At 44.5% G+C, this 9,194-nt stretch overlaps 1 pseudogene; it reads left to right on the plus strand.

The window, feature by feature from the left end:
- The first annotated feature begins 4,033 nt into the window (after nt 1-4,033).
- LOC127197755 (calcyclin-binding protein-like) lies at nt 4,034-5,245 on the plus strand (annotated as a pseudogene).
- The last annotated feature ends 3,949 nt before the right edge of the window (nt 5,246-9,194 follow it).

Raw genomic sequence — 9,194 nt, forward strand, 5'->3', positions numbered from 1 at the left:
CTTCAGAAGCCAAAAAGCCACTGTGATGCTTGGCAGGACTTGACTTCTCTGAAAGACACATTAGAAGCCAAAATAAAAGTGCAATTGCACCAAGGGCATCACATGCATTTATTAATTTATTTTTTTACATCGAACTCACACTCGACATGAAGAAATGATGCACAAAAGGGTTAAGTAGCCAGCAAGAACGCGCACAGCTGGCCCTGGGAGTTTAACTCCCATGCCACATTTCTCAGACTGCTGCAGAGCTGTGAGCTGGCACCTGCCATGAAACACCTGAACCGTGGCAAACCATTCTTCAAAATCTAATACCTTGTTCTATTTACTAAAGAAAGAATGGCAGTCAGAACACCTAAAGCAAAGTTTTCAAGACAGAGTTGGGTTAAAACATACTTTTCAGACGGCAGGATCGTAATCCTTCTACACGCACAGAAGGAACACCTGTCAAGGGTTTTATTTAGTGCACTAATGAGGAGACCAGTGATGTTAAACCAGCTCAGATAGGAAACGGCTACAGACGTTTATATTCTCTGCTGGCCAAAGCCATTTGTCACCACCATGGACTGAAAAGAACCACTGGGTTTGCAATGGAAAAAGAAACATTTACTTTTGCATTACCTCATATTAAAGACTTGTAAAATGTCTTTGTCAAAAATGGTCATCATCCCTCACGAAGATTCCGATAGACGCTTTCAACACGTGTCTGAGCCAAACTCGGTGACTTTCCTGTTCAGCTTTGTTTTTTTCTGGCAAAAGCAAAAAAGTTTTTTTTATAACAGTCATTCATGAAATGTCCTACTTACTTGAAACCATACAGTGACTGTCAAGTTATCGTCTAATCTTCTATGTCTCTGAGATAAGAATAAGGGGAATGTTTTTAACCAGAAAAATTATTTAAAGTGAGTGAGGAGAAGAAACTAAGGAGAGCTAGAAAGGTGGTTCAGCAGTCAGAGCTCTCGCTGGGCAGCCACAGGGCTAGGGTTTGGATCCCTGTAGGCCCAGCTCCAAGGCATTCGGTGCCCTTTTCTTGGCATGCATGTGTGCACACATACACACCCACATATACATACGTATACACACATACACACATATGTATACACACATACACACATATATGCACACATGCACACACATACACACACAAATAGAAACAAAGGAAGAATTAAGTTAAAAGTTGATAAAGGGAAAATAGAAAGCCCGGATGTGCAGGAAAGCACACCCAGGTTAAGCTTGGAAATCAGGTAGCTGGCTTTGGCCTATGGCACTGTGGATGTATTTCTCTCCTTCCAGAGACTCTCAAAGCTTCCAGCTTTGCCTGCTGAGTCCTGTGTAACTGATCTAGCCAGGCACAGCTTCTTGATTAGGGTCAGTGGGAAAGCAAACATCTCAAGATCCCAATCAAGCTGCTAAGAAAGAATGCTTAGTTCTTAAATTTTTCATTTCAAACAATTTCCCATTTGGCTTCTAAAGGTGCAATTGACAAAGTTATATAAACAGAGTGATTGACAACGCTGTGTGAACTGAAGACACCTTGGAACCATTTGACACATGTAAATATTGTGTGATGAATGCTCCAGTTACGGTAGCTACTGCACGCGTGCCCCTTGATACCTCACAGGACACACTAGGGTGAGAACTTTAAGATCTGCTTATTTCCAGATTTCAGTCACCTGCAGCTCATCCAGAGCCACCATGCTGTCAACTCCTCATAACCTACTCACCTTACAACTGGGAATTTGCACCCTTTAGCCATGGTCTCTCCTTTCTCCCCAACTCCAGTCCCTTGCAACTTCTATTTCTACTGTTTTTATTCCAAACTGTGTAGATTCTACATGTAAGATCTTTCAGTATTTGTCTCTCTAATTTTTTTCATATTTTATAAGTTTGTAGAAGGATTTTGATCCAGCAACAAGGCTACTCTGGCTGAAATACAGACACGCCCTTAGCACATACCTTTAATCTCAAATAATGAGTAAAGTTAGTAGAAGGAAGCCATGTTTAAAAGTGATGTCTAATTGAGAGGCAGACAAAGTGGTGAATCAGAGAAAGATGTTGCAGAATAGGATACGTCCAACTCTCATGAGAACAGAGGGGAAGGAGAAGTGACTTAAAGAAAGCAGTGGAACAGCCGGGCGTGGTGGCACACGCCTTTAATCCCAGCACTCGGGAGGCAGAGGCAGGCGGATTGCTGTGAGTTCAAAGCCAGCCTGGTCTACAAAGTGAGTCCAGGATGGCCAAGGCTACACAGAGAAACCCTGTCTCGAAAAACCAAAAAAAGAAAAAAAAAAAGAAAGCAGTGGAGAGAGAGGGGGGGGGGAGGCAGGGAGGGAGGGAGGGAGAGTTTTACTGGCAAAGTTTAATAGAGACAGGTTGAAGAAAGAACATTCTAGACACAGGTGAAGGCAGAATGAGCCAGAGAACGAGGAGCCAGAAGATTAGAACAGATTGCTAAAATTAGTTTGAGACCAAGTGGAGCAATTCAGTGAGAAACTGAGAGAAGCCAATTTGAATCAGTCAGCTTGAAGAGGAGTTTTGAGCCAAAACAGTTATATCAACCAGCCAGAGTTCAGCCAGAGCTTAGAAAAAGCTAGAAATGGTGAGCTAATTCAGCAGTTCAGTCTCAGAGGCTGAAAACAATCTAAACCTAGGTTAGATTGCATGGAGTCTAGAAGCTTCCAGGACTAGGCCTAGGTTAGCAGACAGAGTCAGTAAACCTAGAAACAACAATTAAAACAGGTGAATAAGAGTTACTGTGACAGAAGAAGTTCATTAGCACGTATTGCTGTGAAGGATAGGATTATTCCGATTTGGTTTTACCTGAAATTGATTCTCATCATGTAGCCCAGGCTAGCCCAACACTGGGCTCCTCTGGCCTCTGCCTCCCAATGCTAGCATTATATGTACCCACACCATCCAGATGTGAATTTTTTTCTTTTGGATAGAGAAGATGATTAATGTTATGTATTTATGCAGTGCATACACGCACGCGCGTGCACACGTGCACACACACACACACACACACAGGTGTCAGGCATGGTAGACATGCCTGTAATCCCAGCATTCAGGAGGCTGAGACAGGAGAATTGCTGTGAGTCCAAGGCCATCCTGGGCCACACAATAAGTTCAGAGTAAGCCTAGGTAAGAGACAGTGAGGATGATGATATGAAAAGCATTGCTTGTGAAGGTATAATATTAATATTAGAGATGCCCAAGTGGTATGGTCTTGCTGATAGACAGTTTTCATTTTCGCAGACGCTGCTTCTGAAATGAGGCCACGCTCACGGAGAAGTGGAAACCAGGAGTCACGTGCTTCAAACGTCACCTTCAGAAATACTTGGGCATTTCATATCTGTGACCCTTACAACCATTGGCATTCTCTTATTGTGTTTTATTCCAACAGATGTTACATCTGTTTTCCCCCCTTAACACTGCAGCTACTTAGGTGTGGATTCTTACCTTCTAAGGATGAGCTAACTACAAAGACTCCTTGCCATTCAAAGCTGCCCCCTTGCGCAGTAGGACCACACCAGCATCGTGGAATGAGAAATCCATTTCTTACTAGTTTTCAGGACACCTAAAAATGGCAATTTAACATGAGTTCTTTTACAAGCCCTACGAGGCTCTGGAAAATGCTAAGAGCGGGCATGGGTGCCCAGCAGGGTTGCATCTCGGCTGGACAACTTGCTTGCTCAGTTGTGCCATGCATCCTCCAACCCAACACCCAAACACACTGAGCTTTTTTTAAAAAAAAACAAAAACAAAAACAAAAAAACCTTTTCCTCATCTGCCAGCTTCTGTCTTGCTTACAGTCTGCAGACATGCTTGTCTCTAATTTGCCAGGGATGCTCTCTCTGGTACCCTTGTCTTTTGAGTCATGGATCAAAGGTCACTTCTTTGATGGGCTTCCTGTGCTAACTGAGATCCTGGAATGCATATTTTTATAGCTCGATGTCCCGTAAAATAAGAATAATAGCGCTGTCTGCCAGTGCTGTGACATTTGCGGGTGCATTCGGCTTTTCCCGTCTTCTCCGCTGCAGCTGCAGCCTCGGGCCTGACCTGCCATGCCATGGCTTCCACTTTGGAGGAGCTGCAGAAAGACCTAGAAGAGGTCAAAGTGTTGCTGGAAAAGTCCGCTAGGAAAAGAGCATGTGATACTGTCACAAGTGAAAAATCCAAGATTGAGACGGGGGAAAAAAAAAAAAGAAAAAAACAAAACTAGATACAGCAGAAGTCAGAGAAGAAACCAAAACTTGACAGTGAGAAGCTAGCTGCTGTGGTTGCTCCTCTGACAACAGGACATACTGTGAAAATCAGCCATTATGGGTGGGCTCAGTCAGATACATTACCTTCCCTGGAGTGCATCGAGTTCCCACTGAGAATGTGCGGGAATGTTTCGCAGAGAGGTCACTTGATCTTTTGGTTAAAAAAAAAAATCTCAACGGCAAGAATTGCTCCATGATTGTGAACAATCTTTTGAATCCCATCTCTGTGGAAAGCAGCTCAAAAAAAGTCAAGACTGATACAGTGATTATCTTACGTAGAAAGAAAGCAGAAGACACACGATGGGGCTACTTAACCCAGGTGGAAAATGAAGGCCAAGAGAAAGAAAAGCCTTCCCACGACACTGAAGCAGAGCCTGGTGAGGGGTCAGCGAATGTTCTAAGGAAAATCTATGGAGATGGAGAAGATGTGAGCCAGAGGAGACGTGGAATGTCGGGACTTTTAAGTCCTTACGGGAACCATAATGTTGAACACACATGTGTTCAGTACAGGAATGTTGTTGAGCTGCACATAAAATTTGGCAGACAACTATTTACACAGCCTTCTAAGGAAAGACAGCAAATTCTTCATTTCTTACTGGAGGATTTGATTTAAATAAATATGCTTATTAGACCTTTTCCTTCATTAGCACTCTAGTCATTTTTGTTTATATGACATTCTTTCCAAAACGTAAGAAAGAAATCTTACATAATGAAAATGTTGCATCACATGTTTTTGTTCTGGCTGGGAGGTAGAAAGCAAGTATTTCCCTACATGCAACTGACATTAGCTCCCAGTAATGTAAAAATAAAACCAAAGTTTTTTGCATAAAATTAAAAAAAAAAGAATAATATTGTACTATGCTTGTCTGTCCGGTGCATTTCCCCATCAGGCTGTGAGCTCCACAGGGTCACAGCTCTACGGCCTAGGGCAGTTCCTGAAGAGAAACGGGTCTCAGAGCATCTGGAAGATGGGAAGAAAGTGAGAGGTTCGTGGACTCTAGATCTGGTTGCCGCTTGGAGACTCGCTCTACTTAGTTGTCCTACACAACAGGACAAAACACACAGTTTCAAGACTTAGCTACATAAACGCAAATGGCCTCCACCCGAGATGTAGACACCCTGAGTTTTCTGACTGAAAAGATAGTGACAATTAAGATGCTGTTGGGGTTCTTCAAAGCGCCCAAGTTCAGAAAGTCTCCAACACCTGTCTCCCCGGGAAATAGCAAGCTTGGTTGGCATGGCAATTGATGACAACCAGTTTTCCTGTCTGTAATTTTTACGAATACTTTCCAATGCAGTCTGTAGTGCCGAATCCCACTTTCAGTGTGAAAACGTTAAGAATCACTGAGAAGTTGGAGGTTGATTTGTTCTGCTGTAATGTGTCTTCTTGTTTCCTAGTCCCAACTGCAGTGGCCGAGGGCAGGGACGACATCGTTGCATCGACCAGCTGAGATCCTTCCATGGATGGAGATGTAATTCACATGTCAGCTAAGATCCAGAATGGTATCTCCACTCTGACATGGCACTTGTGAGAATGCAGCATGTCAACATGAAGCTGGCTCCTCACACTCACCTGAAGGAAACTGGCTCCATGCTATCTCCAGCTGTGTCAAAGAAAACCTCAGGTTACATTTTAACGGCTCCGTTTTCTGCTGTCTTGTTATATGCCAACTGTATCCCTGTTGTTATAGAAACCTTGAGCTGATTTCTAAATTTCTCTTTGCTGAAATAATAGAACTTCTTTAATTAACCGCCACTTTCAATGGCTTTGTTTATTGTTTTAGGGGTTCATCTCAGGGCTCCACTGCCCTCTTTCCAGACATCTCAGGATCAGTCACCTCACTGCCACAGCTGCCAACCTTCAGCTCTCCTTCCAGCTCTTCCCTTCCTCAAGGACCGTCTTTGCTTCCTGTTAGTGTTACATTAAGAATGTTCCCTGGGTGACAGTTCCTTTCTCTATGTGCCCTTCGCACCCGGATCTCCTTCTCCACCGCTCCACGTGAATACACAGCGCATGCTTTCCGTGGTCCTCCCCTCTCCCACACTCCAATCCAGTCTTACTTGAGTTCCCTTGGAGGCCTAATTAAAATCCCTCCTCTCCCATCGCAGCAGCCCCTTACTGGCCTTCCTTTATCAGCACTTACAATGCAGTTATAGCTGTTAAACTGAAAAAATTACAGCAATTAAACAGTTTCCCCCCACACACACACAAAGAGCAGTTCTGTATGAGGAAATGTGCGTGCAGTGCTGCAGCAGGAGCCAGGAGCTTCTATGAGGCTGGAGTCAGACGCCAGAGCCTGCTATACTGGCCGCAGTGGGGAGTTCGCCTGTGTGGGTACGTACGGGTTGAGGACATAAGTCCCTAGTGAGTGAGCGACTGTCTGCTTCTTACTTACATTCAGTTTTCTTTTCAACGTTTACATTCAGAGTCCTCATGCCTAAAAAGAAACACTAAGTCCATCTTGGGAAAACAGCCTTTTAATTTCGGTCTCCGAGTGCAGGCCAGACGTTGACATTAGGTGTCTTCCTCAGTGGGTCGCCACCTTATTTTCTGAGGCAAGATCTCTTACTGGACCTAGAGCAAGACTGGCTAGGCTGTGTGTGTGTGGGGGGGGGGGGTTGGGTCTCAGAGATCCTCTTGTCTCTGCCTTCCCAGTGCTGGGACCACAAGCCTGCGCCACCTCACGCGGCTCTGTCACATGGATGCTGAAGATGGAACTTGGGTGCTCATGATTGCATGACAAGCATGTTAGCAGCTCAGCCATGTTCCTAGCCTTCCATTCACTTTGTTTGAAGTAACCCTCTTCTTTAAACAACCGACATTTTTTATTAGTGATAGATTAATTGAAACGGGCTAGTCTGCCTCATCATAGACTCATAACCCGTGATCCAGATAGAGCTTCCTGAAGAAAGATTTCCTGAGTTATTGACCTTGCGGTTGTCACTTTAGTCACAGTAAGACCACCCACAAATGGGCAAGGACTGATGGCGCGCTTGGTAGAATGCTGAGACAAAGATATCACACCATGGAGATTTCAACAGCGACTCTCTGAGAGATAAAACCAAAACGCTGGAGGAAGTGCCTCAGTCAAGACCACCAATAGATGATCTTGGTAAAATAGCCAAACGTTAAACAAAGGTTAGTATCTGGAGCAGACTAGAAGCTGAGCTTTGGAGCCCAGTGGGCAGTGAGCTGAGGTGTCCTGGATGGAGCTAGATGTTTCCCTGCGTTGCAGTCTGTTACAAGATATTTGATCCCATGTGAACCCTGAGACTGAGAACTGAAAAAACCTGTTTCTAGTTGTTGACTGGCTCAGCCCCAGCACACACCTGTGGTCCAAGAGCTTCCTGTAACAGGATTTAATAAAGTTAACCCTAGGTCAAGAGGCAGAGCAAGCAACCAGCTGACAGGGATTAAACAGAAAGGAGGAACGTTGATTTGTACAATTTAAGACAGCGTGGAGAGGAAGAGGAAGAAGAAGAAGAAGAAGAAGAAGAAGAAGAAGAAGAAGAAGAAGAAGAAGAAGAAGAAGAAGAAGAAGAAGTTAACTTCGGGCTTTTGGCTTTTTCCTTTTTCCCTCCTGGGCTGTCAGTTGAGCCAGAAAGCTTTTGGCTTTTGGGCTTTTATCTTTAGATAGGTCGGCGGGGTGCTTTCTCTGCCTCTCTGAGCTAGCAGGCTTTCACTCCAGCATCTGGCTCCTGAGTCTTTATTGGTAAAACTGAACGACTGGATTGGGATTTTGTTTTTTAAAAACAAGAGCGGCCTGAATGTCGTGGCTGTGGCACCTGCTATAGCAGAGAACACCCTGAGTGGTCCACTCGCCAGGAGGGCCGAATGCAGTGCTCTGAGGTCCTGATCAAGTGGATGCTTTGTAGAGCTTGGAACAGAGGTTTCTACAGAACCCAGTGGGTCTGGGCCTGACAGGGGGGGTTTCCACAGACTGATGTCCTCCCCTTGCAGTCACCCTCATTTTTAACAACAACAACAACAACAACAACAACACAGAAGTCCCAATTTGTTTATGGAATAGGGCTTCTCTCATCAAATTTATCTGATTGTTTAGTGACAATATTAAGTATTTAGATTCCTTTCAAGTTTGTTCTCCTGAAAGTTTTAATAAGGAACAGCAGGCTGGACTTTTAAAAGCCTTTTAAAGTTAGGCCGTCAATCCCAAACCTATTGCTAAAGTTCCCCCATTGCTTCTTATTCAATCTACAAGGCTGAGAACCCTTAAAGCCAGATATCGGCTGTGGTGGTTTGAATGAAAATGGCCCCCACAGGCCACCGTAGGTCCTCCAAGTCAATATGTCCTAGAAGGTTTTACCTGAGAGTCACAAGGATGCTTGGCTAGACACAGAGATGGGCAATGGATGGCTACTGAAGGGGTGAAAGAGACCCAAAGATAATTCGCCTCTGAAACGGTGCCATTCTAACTAACTCCATAGTCAGCAAGTCCTAATCAGTCCACCAGGCTTGCAGTCTTCAATACAGCATGGCTTTTTCCTGTTAACCTTAGCTCTAAGCAATACAAGGTTACCAGCTGAATCCTGCAACATGAGCCACTGGTTGGTCCTGGTTTATCTCAGATCTAGGATGAGATCAGAGTGGCTAAAAAGAAGCCTAAATCCCACAGTTAACTGCAGTGGGGTGGGCACATCGCTTGGGTTCCATCTATCCTTGGGTGTTTTGAATCTCACTGAATAGAACAGATTTCAGTTTTTTTGTTGTTACTGTGGTTTTGCCTTCTGAGGCAGGGTCTCCCTCTGTAGGTCAGGCTGGCCTGGAATGTGTGGTATATCCAAGGCTGATCTCAAACTTTTGGCATTCCTTCTGCCTCATCCTCCTGAGTGTGAGGAGTACAGACACGGCACCGTCACACTCAGCGTCAGTTAGTTCTGATGGAAATGCTATGTAACATAAGGCCACGGGTC

This window comes from Acomys russatus, chromosome 13 (assembly GCF_903995435.1).
Source record: "Acomys russatus chromosome 13, mAcoRus1.1, whole genome shotgun sequence".
Taxonomy (NCBI): domain Eukaryota; kingdom Metazoa; phylum Chordata; class Mammalia; order Rodentia; family Muridae; genus Acomys; species Acomys russatus.